Raw genomic sequence first — 13,102 nt, 5'->3', positions numbered from 1 at the left:
ATCTTACAGTTAAGAAAACAGATTCAGAGAAGTTTGATTACTTGCGCAAGGTCACACACCTAGACTGGCAGGACTGACCTTAAAACACATTTCTGCTTGACTCTGGAGCCGACACCCTCTCTCACACCCTACTTGGCCTCCCAACTGCAAAATGCTCTTACAGGTATGGCTTGGGATTTTGAAAGTCTTGGGAGTTTGAATCTTCTCATGCTCCTAATTCATTTTACCATTCCCCGACCCCTCAATCAAGGACGAATACCATAAATCAACCCTGAGCACATAGTTTTTAATTGGTCTCTAATACTGATATTTCCCCAACTGGACGTCCTGATCATGTCTGGGATCATCTCCGATGTTTGTTTCTTTTTCCTTTGGGAAGGGATTTGTGATCTGAGAGCATCTGCTATTTTCTGGAACAACTTTCTCACTTGGCTTTCAGCTTTGCTGTAGGTATCAGACGTGCTTTGTCAGATTTGTTGGTGCACGCCACAAACATCATTAATACCTGTTGCTTGAGAATGTTTGTGTAAAGTGAGACCGACCTCTGTTGCTAATGCCACTATCAGCTTACTTAATTACATTGCTACTGCTCGATGTTCTAGGTATTTCGGAGGAGAGAAGGCAAATTCGCCCCAGAGCCAGTAAAAGAGATCTGTGCCTGTGGCGGACAGTGATTCCATCACGGAATTACAGAAGCTTCAGCCAAAGGCTTGGTGAGATTAGTAACTTCTGCAGACTTCTGCTGTCATTGGGAAAACAGCTGCTGTTGAAAGGCGGGGGTTGTGGCTCTGGTCTGACAGAAACATTGAGGATAAGAAACGCATCCATGCCAAAGCAGTTTCCTATAAGAATACAGTTTCCAGACAAGACAAACCCAATGCCCATTGACGAATTAGAGAATCAATTTGAGAATACTTAAAAAGTAGATAATGAAATGTGAACTTGGATGGTGTGAATCATTACACTTTTCCCAATAACATTCTGGAGGGTTTTTTTCCTCCACTACCAAAAATAATAATCATAATAAAATAAAAAGGAAAATTTCACTGAAGCAAATCTGGAACACACATGCACACAAACACAAAAAGGAAAGAAAAGCTACCTGTAATCATAGTCCACTGTTGATATTTTTTATGTGTATAGATAAATACATTTTATATATTTGAGGTCATATTATATACATTTTTAAACTTAATCTCCACTTAATATTTTCCCACTGAAGATATTTCCCTACCACGCAATTTTTTTTTAACGTTTATTTATTTTTGAGACAGAGGGAGACAGAGCATGAACGGGGGAGGGGCAGAGAGAGAGGGAGACACAGAATCCGAAGCAGGCTCCAGGCTCTGAGCCATCAGCCCAGAGCCTGATGCGGGGCTCGAACCCACGGACTGCGAGATCGTGACCTGAGCTGAAGTCGGACGCTTAACCGACTGAGCCACCCAGGTGCCCCCCCTACCACGCAATTTTTAACAACTTCATAGTATTCTATCTTGGGGCTGCCTCATTCATTTTACAATTATGTTTTCTAGTTTTCCTTATTGCAGTCAACGAGATGAATCACCTTTACACACATGGCTGTCCAGCTATTTCTTCAAAATAAACTCCTGTAAGTTCTTACCTCAGTGCCTACATACTTAGAATCCGAAAACAAACCCTCTTTGTAACATACGGTCAACTCCCTTCTATGAAGTTTGTATAAATTCAGTATCAGCAGAAGTACGAGTTCTCCACACTGCCACCTGGGCTGGATATTAGCAAACACACTTATCTTTGCGAAAATAGTGTGATGCTAACGATGGCTGAGGTTATCGAATGCTTGCTGTGTGCTAAGCACTGTGCCAGTGCTTTCCCAGAGCTGGTGGGAGTCTGTCATTTTTTAGGTCCTCCATCAGGCCAAGCGAAACTACCCTTCTAGTCCCAGCCCACTGTTTAGCTCTCAAAGAGACTGGGAACCAAAACCGCACTATCCCCAGTCCCCTCTTTCATCTGATGATGCTCAAGTGTCAGCCACCCTGGCCCCACCTTCTCTACACCATCGTTCCCAGGATGCCCTGTACCTCCTGGCCCATGCCCGCGCACCCACTACTCCCCACCTCCAAACCCTCCTGCAGAGGCTGCCTTACACCTGGTACTCCCTGAGGACCCGCGTCCTTCTCCGATTGCCCTCATCCTCTCCTAGCCTTAAAAGAAATCTGGCGTTTCATTCAGGACCCAGCTTCAGCTGCAGCCTTCCCAGGCAATGACTATTTATACCTTTACTCATCACACACCTCAGGGCCGCCTGTCCTATTTGCTAGAAGAAACAGGTGAAGGTGGTTGCCCACAGAAGGCAGAAATCAGCAGGGAAGAGAGCTGACGCGGGTGTCTCCTGATTTTTGTTATTAACTTTGTAATTTAACTTTAGAAATGATGTACATGTAAAGCAACACATACGTATTACTTTGATAAAAATTACAAATAAATTTTAAAGAAGAAAAGTATAGAAAGTATCAGCAGCTTGCCCCAAATCACGTAATAAAATGCCATCTCATTGTTTCATACTTTTTAAAATATTACTGCTGAATCTGGCTTTTTCCCATATGTTTACTGACTGTTGGTATTTCATAATTTATAAGTTGCACCCTTTGCAGTTGCTATGCCCTTTTCACTTTGGGGTATTTATCTTTTGACTAATTTACATAGAGTCTGTAGCTATAATGCACTTGGACTTTGTCACATATCTTGCAAACAAATTATTTCCTCAGTTTATTTTCTTGTAGTTTTATTAATGCTAATTTTTCAGATATACAGAAATTTTGTTTTGAGATAAGTCAAAAAAATTTCGTCTTTTTCCTTATGGTTTTTCCTATTCAGTAATTCACACAAATAGAAGGCTTATGTATATAATTAGTTATTTATATATACAGTTGTTCAAATTCTTCCCTTGCAATCCTTTATATATTTTTTTAAATGTTTTATTTATTTTTGAGACAGAGAGAGACAGAGCACGAGCAGGGGAGGGGCAGAGAGAGAGAGGGAGACACAGAATCCGAAGCAGGCTCCAGGCTCTGAGCCATCAGCACAGAGCCCGACGTGGGGCTTGAACCCACAAACTGTGAGATCATGACCTGAGCCGAAGTTGGACGCTTAACCAACTGAGCCACCCCGGCGCCCCAATCCTTTATATTTTTGTAAGGTTAGAAATGCCATCTCCTTCTTCATTCTTGCTTTTAGTAAGTTCTGTCTTCTCTTTCTTTCTTCTTGCTTAGTCCAGCTTAAGATTTGTTACTCCAGTCAACCTTTTCAAATAACCAAACTTGTATTGATTCTTTATTATTTTTCTATTCTATTTCAATTATTTCTGCTCCAATAATACTTTTTCCACTCGCTCTGGGTTTACTTTGCTCTTCTTTTTTTCTAGTTTCTTATGGTGGAAGATATGATTATTGCCTTGAAGTCATTCTTTTAAAAATATAGGTGTTAACAGTTATAAGTTTTCCTCTAAGCACTGCTTTAGCTGCATCCCATACATTTTGGTATGTTCCACTTTCATTTTCATTCATCTCAAAGAATTTTCTAATTTCCCTTGTGATTGTGTCTTTGACCCATGGATTATTTACTTAGGAGTATGTTGTTTAATTTCTTCCTATGTTCATCTGTTACTGATGTCTAATTTTTTTTGAATGTTTATTTATGTATTTTGAGAGAGAGAGAGAGAGCGAGCACATGAGTGCATGAGCGAGGAGGGGGCAGATGGAGAGGGAGAGGGAGAATCTTAAGCAGGCTCCACACCCAGTGTGGAGACTGACTCCAGGCTCAATCTCATGACCCTGAGGTCATGACCTGAGCTGAAATCAAGAGTTGAACGGTCAACTGACTGAGCCACCCAGGCACCCCATTGATGTCTAATTTAATTCCATTTAGTCAGAGAGCATACCTTATGTGATTTCGACCTTTTTAAATTTACTGACTCTTGTTTTATGATGTACCATATGATCTAACTAGGTGAAGTGCTCTTGAAAAGAATGTGTATCCTGCTTTTGTCGGATATAGCGTTCTGTAGATGGCTGTTAGTCCTGTGGGCTTATAGTGTTGTTCAAGTTTTCTAGTTCTTTGCTGATCTTCGTCTAGTTATTCTATACAGCATTTAAAGTGGTTCTTCCATGGCCTTTGGTTTATTATTTTTTACATCTTTTTGAGGAAATTGCAACTGCTTATACTTTTCTAGAAATTGTTTAATGCAAATTGTCAAATGTACTATATGAAGCATACTTATAAATCTTAAACATTCCTGCTGTATTTATGACTATAGTCTCCTTCTCATTCCTAATGTTTTATATTTATTTATTCATTGTTTTAGATTAGATAGTAGATCATCTACTTTGTTATATTTTGTCAAAAGGAACTCTATTTTACTATTTGTTTCCTAATTATTAAATGTCTGCTTTTATCTTTGTTAATTCCTTATTACCACTTTCCTTGGGTTTGTTCTACTATTCTGCTAACATCTTGAATAGAACACAGTGCATTCATTTTTTATTTACATGTATTTTTAAATAAATATATGGTGTATTTAATATAAATATATATTTAATATAAATATATAAATATAAATATATATTTATTATTATATATTAAATATATGAGTATATTTACTATATGAATTAATATATAATATATATTTAATATAAATAAATATTTATAAGTTCTGTCTTATAAATATTTAATTTATATTTAATTTAAATATTAATATTTAATATTTAATTAATTAATAATTAATTAATAATTAATATTAATATTAAATCTTATAAATATTTAATTTATATTTAATTTAAATTATATTAAATTTAAATAAATATTTATTTATATTAAATTTCTTAAAGACCACAAAGTTGACTCTGAGTATAGCTTTGGCTAGTCTTCAAAAGTTTTGCTATTTGCTCTTTTTATTACCATGATTTTCTAAATATTTTGTGATTACAATTTTGATTGTTTTCTTTGATGCAGGAATTACTTAAGAGAGCATTTAAGAATTTCCAGTTGTAAAAAAATAAAAATAAAATATAAAATAAAGATGCCCAGTTGTTTGGCGTTTGTATTTGTTAGGTTCTTGTGGCTGAAATATGTGAGCCAATTTTGTCAATATTCAATTTCTGTAGGGTATAGAGTAGGAATTAATAAATTGGGCCAAATCCCACCTACTGCCAGTTTTTGCAAATAAAATATTATTGAAACACATCCGTACCCAGCCCATTTATTCATTGTCTATGGCTGCTTTCACACTACAACTGCAGAGCTGAGTAGTTTTGGTATAGACCGTAAGGCCCACAAAGCCAAAAGGTTTGCTATTTGGCCCTTCACAGAAAAAATTTGCCAGTCATTCCCCAGGAATAAAGTCCATAGGGTATAAAAATGGACAAGACAGTCTTTAAATAGAGCATCTGTTTTTGTAAATAAATATAAATCACCACTACACAATATCATTTAATTAGTTGACTAACTAACCTAATAAATTAATAAATAGATATGATAAATAATAAACAAACAGTGAAAGGATTTGCCATCACCAGAAGTGACCACGTTTCTGCAAAAAATATTGGCAAGTGTCCCAATACCAGTCAAGGTGATCCTAACTCAATACCAAAAGGTAGCCAAAGAAAGCTCAAAATGGATCATGCATACCCTGGAGGTACACAAATAATATGAAAAGTCATTCTTTCCAACTTCCTGGAATAGAGATATTACAAGATGGTTATTGAGTTAGAAATATTAATGTAAACATAGCAACGTCAAGTAGTAAAATGCAGAATTTGTAACCATTTTTAGGATAAAACAAATTACTGAAGGACATTATCCTTGATTGCAGTAGGTTAATTAAATTGCACTCTAGTCCCCAGAAGGATGCCTTTATTCACTCTGCCGTAGCAAGTTGCTGTGGAATTGCTGTAGAAGAATAAGATGTTCTTTGTAATAATTATCAGTGTGTGTTTATGTGGGTGTGCCAAGTTTCCAATTCACCTCGTTCAATACCTAAGGGGCTGGCCCGGAAAGCATTAAGCTTAAAGCATTCTGAAGTTGAAGCAGAAATTGGCAATGTGGACCGCAGCCAAAGAAAATTTGATGTAATTCTAAGTAACTGTTTGTCAAGGCAAAGCTCAGAGTATTGAAAAGGCAGGTAGAGCGCCCCCACAGGACAACCAGGAATGACAGGATCCCCATCCTGGGTGCAAACTTCTGGGACCAATAGCCTGGGCTTCTAGCTACCTCAACGGAATGAACAAAAGCTTTGAGCAGCTTCCCAATTTCCCTCTAAAGGACCTTAAGGAGGGTTCCTCCTGTCAGCATATCTCAGGAAGCCAGAATTCTCTAGCACCTTCTCCTCCCAGGACCCCCGCTGTGTCCTCTTGGTCTCCCTTCCTTCCCTACTTTCTGGCCTCTGAGTTAATAAAAGGGCATAGGGGAAGAGTCCCTCTCTCTGAGGAAGAGTCCTAAGCCGCTGGTTATTTTCTCCCCTTTCCTAGAGTGAAACTATCGGTCAGAGAGGAAACTTCAGGCGCTTGATCGGTAATCAACATTCCATTCATAACCGATACGGGTGTCTCAGTGGATACACAAGCAGCACCAGTGTAAGCCGACCAGTCCCGCTGCAGTGTGGTCTGCATGGTCTGCATGGGGGAAGAATGTTATGAACACTTAATCCATGTTTATTCCATCCCGCCAAGAGGATATGGACACTGCAGTCCAGGAGCGAATACCCCTGAATACCCCTGGGTGTGGTTGGGGTGCTCATCCATCTTTTCCATAGCCCAAATGAGACCTCGCTCAAGAAAGAGTACCTAACTGGCTGATCTCTGATTCTACAGCTGCTTTGAAATAGTCTGATCCTGGGTGCCTGGGTGGCTCAGTCAGCTGAGCATCTGACTCTTGATTTCGGCTCAGGTCATGATCCCAGGGTCTTGGGATCAAGCCCTGTATCAGGTTCCATGCTGAGTGTGGAGCCTGTTTGGGATTTTCTCTCTTTCCCTCTTCCCTCTTCCCTGCTTGTGCTCTCTCTCTCTAAAATAATAATAATAATAATAAAATAGTCTAATCCTGTTTCCCCAATAATGGCAGAGCTTGCTAGTTGTCTACCCAATATTCATTCTGTCCCTTTCTTCTTTTATAACATAATTAAGATGTTGGGAAGAGGGTGAGTGATGAAATTCCCAGATGAAAACTGAATTTCCAGCTCCTCTTAAAGAGAGTAGGTAATTCTGTGACTAAGTTCTGGCTTCTGATATGTTGGACCTTTGGGGAAAGCCCCTAAGAAAGGATTGTTTAATCTGTTGGGAGTCCCCATTGGCCGTCCCCTTCCTTCTCTTCCTGCTAGAACTGTGGATTCAGTGATTGGAGAAGGAGGCAGGAACATTGGGGACGCTACAGAGTCAGCACATCAGCCCTTAACTGCCAACACCTAACCTTCATTTCCATGACAGACAAATAAACTTCTATCTTTTTAAAACCACCGTTATCCCAGAGCTCTGTTGCTAACAGCGAAACACAATTCCGAACACTCTGTATGCCAAGCAGAATGCCTAGGGCTTGCTGGTTGGATGCATCTCCCTTTGCAAAGGAAAAATGGGTAGTACAGATTTATACACCAGGATCCTGTAAATTGGTTAATAAGAAACAAGCTCCTGAAGACTCCTATACTCCCAGTGAACTACACATTTGAATTTCTGGGTCCTGCAATGTCAAGACTATGAGATAAGAAGAAGATTCTACTTAGGAAAACAGTAAAGGAAACAGCGTCCTTTAATTGGGATGAGCTTTGAGTTAAGCAAAAGGGGTAGAGAGAAGGTTCTGCGGGAAGTTTGAAGATAAAACAGAATTAACTCAGAAAGGTAGGAGGGTTCTCGAGGACTACGGCAGGAGGCACACCAGCATTCGTGATGCAAATCCGAACTGCCATCCATCCATGGCACCACTTCCATATTCACAGAGCCCTGGGAGCCCACAACTCACTCAGGGCCCTAAACATCAGGAGTCAGTAGTACAGACATGCTGACCTTCCCAATGGGAAGCAAGATTCCCTTCATGCCGCCCCATATCGACATTTGGTGGGCTTGCAGTAACTCTACGAGCCCATACTGGCTAGTCATAGGGCTTGACTGCCGTCCGGTATGTAACCCACACTCAGCAAATACTGGTTGATTAACGGAAAACAAAACAACTACCAAAGTTAAAGGGGCTGGAATTTCCAAAGATGGGTGAGAAAGTTGAGGCGAATGGTATTTTAAAAGTAATGCGGGCAGGGCACCTGGGTGGCTCGGTCGGTCGAACATCCGACTTCGACCCGGGTCATGATCTCACAGTTTGCGGGTTCGAGCCCCGTGTCGGGCTCTGTGCTGGCAGCTGGGAGGCTGGAACCTGCTGCAGATCCTGTGTCTCCCTCACTCTCTGCCCCTCCCCTGCTCGCACCCTCTCTCTCTCTTTCTCTCTCTCAGAAGTAGATAAACATTAAAAAATTTTTTTTTAAATAAAAAGATTTGTGTTGGCAGCTAATGAAAGGTAAGAGGAAAGTCCCATGTAAGAATACTCTGGCTCTAGTCCACAATATCATTACTTTCAAAGAACCAAGGTTGGTGATGGTGGGGGGTGCTGAAGGGGAAGAGAGAGGGCACTGATGACCCACTTCCGTGGGCAAGGCCTGCCCTGGTCACCATGATGATCGTTTCTCTCCTAGATGACCCCTCTCTGGGCCAGCTGCCCACTTATTCCTCTGTCCTTCTGCCATCACCTCCTGGGCTCTCTGGGCTGGGCTGGTCCATTTATTTGTCCATTCAGAGCAGGGGAGGATCTGACCAGGATGCCTGTGTGTCCCTAACGTGGGAGAGTCAGGCCCCCGGTGACACAGGCAGTGACTACCTCTGAAGGCTCCACTCGAGGCGTGGCTAGTCCAGATCAACCCCAGAGGAACCCACTCTTCCAAAGTGACGGTCGCTGGAGTGACTCTAGGTACTGAGCGCCACAGCACTCTGTGTACCAGCTCACTGAGTACTTGGACCTGCTCTGGGAAGTCCGTTCTGGCACCTGCCCATTTTGCATTTGAGGCAACAAACTGAGGCAGGGTGAGTCATCTGTCTCAGATCACGGTTCCTAAGTGGCAGCCTGGGGATTCACACCCCAGCGGTGTGACCACAGAGCCAGACTCCGGCCAGGACGCTATGTATTCGCCCACCGTTTTCTATGAAATACAGAAAAGGAAAGGGGAGAAAGTGAAAGTCACCTCTGATTCCACCAACAGAGATAACTATTGGTTTTACTTCCTACCTGCTATCCTTACTGCAAAACCCACCTTTATGTGGCAATAATGTCAGCTTTTTAGGCCCGTTCCTGTGGGAAATTGTCTCTCCTCTTCCCCGTCAGTGGCATTGAGACGACGAGCCTTTGACAAACCCCTGGTAAAGTCCGTGCCCCCCCCCACCCCTCCAGGTGACCGCTGCAGGACCCATAGCAGCTGGGTTTCTTGACCAGACCCAAGGCCTGACCACACCAGGGCCCTGTTTCCTCAGAAGCCAGCCCTCTCGGACGCAGCGCTCCCCTTTTAGAGGAGATCTTTCCTAATATCCCTTTTACTCTCTGCAGATGAAATTCTTAGACACTTTAACCTACCTACACATATGGTTTTTAAAAAATCAATACAACGTCCTGCCTATAACATAAAGAAAAAAATAAAGGCAAAGTAGTCGGTAATAAAATAAAGCACACTTAAATATGTGACGTTGGCACACAACTACACCAGAAGACAGCAAAGAGCCAGATGCTGGCAGCTTGCACCTTTGCATAAATTCCTTGTGAGCGCAACAGCTACAAAGGCAAACTGGTATCGTGGCGGTTAAATTGGTGATTCAGTATCGCGAGAGGTATTACCATCAGAAACACACATTTCGTACATCGCGGACAACTCTCGGTGAAGTTCTAAACAAAACGCAACATCGCCTTCCCTCGATTCACAGTTCTATTCTAGGTTCACATAATCATCTGCAGGGATTTTCAATGACACAAATGTGTAGCGTGACTTCCCAGAGTCATGTGAGACCCAGAACAGCTGCTGTTATGGAGGATTTACCTGGTGCGCCTTCCAAAGTGCAGCATCTTTGGTCCCCTCCCTGAAACGTCAGTGGTGCCTCCAGTCACTTTGTTTGTGCCAAACAAAAATGCCCGCATAAATTTCCCAAATACTCCCAGGGGCGTGACCTTCCTTGAGAACCAATGTCTGGGGAGACCCCAGGAAACCATTTACAAGAAAATCGCATGCCCTAACTCTGCATATGGCGTGAATAATTCGGCAGCATAATGGAAGCTGAGACCAAAATACTGACGAACAGTATAGGCAAGTGTTAGTGACATGTTTCCCGAGAAATTAAAAATATGCTTGCCCTCAGACTAAACTATACACTCAACGTAGGAGGATTCAGTCGGGGATTTGTTAAATCATCTTAAAGAGCTAGAGATGCCTAACACTAGAGATTTAACACTAACCTAATGATGGTGGGAATGAATCCAAAGAACTTTAGGTAAATTTGGGGAAGATCAATGGATCAAACGTCAATTCACCGAAAGATAAGTCACTCAATGGCCAATTCATCGAAATCCAATGCGTTGAAAATTAATTTGCTGAACGATTAACTTACCCCAAACTGCCAAATCTGGGACCTTAAAACTTAGACCTCTGCAATAGATCACTGTTTGCTAGAGTTGTGTCACTGAGGCTGGCCAGTTGGTAATGTAGTTGGCACTCTGGGTCTACGTCATTAAGCAATGAGATGATCTGGTATACTTCAAATTTCATGCGGTGCGCACATCTCCAATGTCAAGGATTTGATCAATAGTAAGGTAGGTTTCTCTCTGCAACTACATTTAGCCCATTGCTCTTCCTATTATTGTTAATCACGGCCTTGTGAATAAGCTCAAATATTTTGTGCATGTTTCAAATTTCAGACTCCCTCACTTTTTTAAAAAAAAATTTTTTTAACGTTTATTTATTTTTGAGACAGAGCATGAACGGGGGAGGGGCAGAGAGAGAGAGGGAGACACAGAATCCGAAGCAGGCTCCAGGCTCTGAGCCGTCAGCCCAGAGCCCGACACAGACCGCGAGATTGTGACCTGAGCCGAAGTCGGGCACTCAACCGACTGAGCCACCCAGGCACCCCCAGACTCCCTTCACTTTTGATGTCGTATACGTGAGAGAATATGGTTAAAGGTTTGCCCTTTGAACCCAGTTTTATAACAACGTGTCCTTCCCTATTTTTGCCAACTTTATCAGTCTTTGGAAAAAGATTTTTGTCTCCTCGTTAATTTTGCTTATCCGCAACCGATGCGGAAACGAGCAAAATTCTTTTCAGAAAATGAGTCGTCTGTATAAATGTAGGCACGTGGCCTATAAAATCTAAGTTACCTAGTTGAGGCATAAGGGCCTCAAAACTAGAGAAAGGCAATAGACTGTGCTGAAGAGTGGGCTCACCCGTTAACATATAAAATGCTGTGCACTAAAGATCTGAAAAGTAAAAAAACATAAAACCAAACTCAACCGGGCCAGCCTGACAAATTGCTAGAAGAGTTGGACGAATGTCTGTCCACACAGACACCGCAAATGATGCTTCAAATCCAAACAACGTCATACAATCTGTGGCGAGCTCCGTAAGCAGTTAACAGAATCAAGGTTTTGGCGAATCAATAATGTGGTCAGTTGGTCACTCAGCAAATTGCAGTGATTGGTCATCCAGCACATGGCTTTTAGCAAACTGGTCTAGTGGCTTTTGGAAAGTTGCTTTGCTTCCCTTAAGAAGTGATGCGATAGGGGCGCCTGGGTGGTTCAGTCTGTTAAGCGTCCGACTCTTAATTTAGGCTCAGGTCATGATCTCACGGTTGGTGGGTTCATGGGTTCGAGCCCCATGTAGGCCTCTCTGGTGACTGTGGAGCCTGCTTGGGATTTTCTCCCTCTCTCTGCCCCTACCCCTGCTCCCTCTCTCTCTCTCTCTCTCTCAAAAATAAACTTAAGGGGCGCCTGGGTGGCTCAGTTGGTTGAGCGTCCAACTTTGACTCAGGTCATGATCTCGCGGTCCATGAGTTCGAGCCCCACGTCAGGCTCTGTGCTGACAGCTCCGAGCCTGGAGCCTGCTTCGGATTCTGTGTCTCCCTCTCTCTCTGCCCCTGCCCCACTCGTGCTCTCTCTCTCTCTCTCAAAAATAAATAAACATTAAAAAATAAATACATAAATAAACTTTAAAAAAAAAGAAGTGATGTGATAAGCAGAAGGGGGTTGGAAATAACAGTGACAAAAGGGAGCATGGTGAGAACCCCTCTCAGCACCGCTCAGTGATGCTGACGTCTCATTCTCAGCCTGGCCTGCACATCATCCCCACTGTGGAGACGGCCACCGCCTCAAGCAGGACAGGTGAGTCTCGGCCAATCCTTCTCCGACTCTGCACTCACCTGGAATGCTTCTGGTTATAAACGAGCTTCTCCAGTCGTTTTCCCTCAGGGAGAGAATTTGTAGGTCAAGGGTCAGGAGCACCTTACTCACCTTGGTGGACATAAATCGAAATGTGCATTAATAACAGGGCATCTTTGTTCTGCCATCTGTATTTTATGAGCTCTGTAAAGTGTGGGTCAAAGCCACTGCGTCTGATCACCCCTGGGACCTTGGTGAGATTAATTTTTCAGTGTCTGTGCGTAATGGCTGGACCCAGGTCTGCTCTGGATTCATCCAGTTGGCTCCGAAGCTTTATTTTACATGTCTATATTCTATACAAACAGTTGAGGAAGGCCCTACACTTACAAAGGGGAACCAAAATAGCTGCAGGCAGAGGGAATAAAATGCTTTTCTTATATATTTTGTCCTACCAATCTGGAGAGAGGTGGAAGCGAGGACTAGCCCCAAAACCACACGGAAGAACATAGGCCACTTTTATAATCATGAAAAAGAGAGAGAGAGAGCATTCCAAACTATCACTGTAACAAAAGGATACGTTCATTTGTTTAGCTTGATGCTCACGGTCAGGTATGACCACTGCCACCAGCAGTCCCACAGCGGTGTGGGTACAGTCATCGTCAATGAGTCCTTCTGCTGTCTCCA

Source organism: Acinonyx jubatus, chromosome E4, assembly GCF_027475565.1.
Source record: "Acinonyx jubatus isolate Ajub_Pintada_27869175 chromosome E4, VMU_Ajub_asm_v1.0, whole genome shotgun sequence".
Classification (NCBI taxonomy): Eukaryota; Metazoa; Chordata; class Mammalia; order Carnivora; family Felidae; genus Acinonyx; species Acinonyx jubatus.
Note: the sequence above shows the minus strand (reverse complement) of the source record.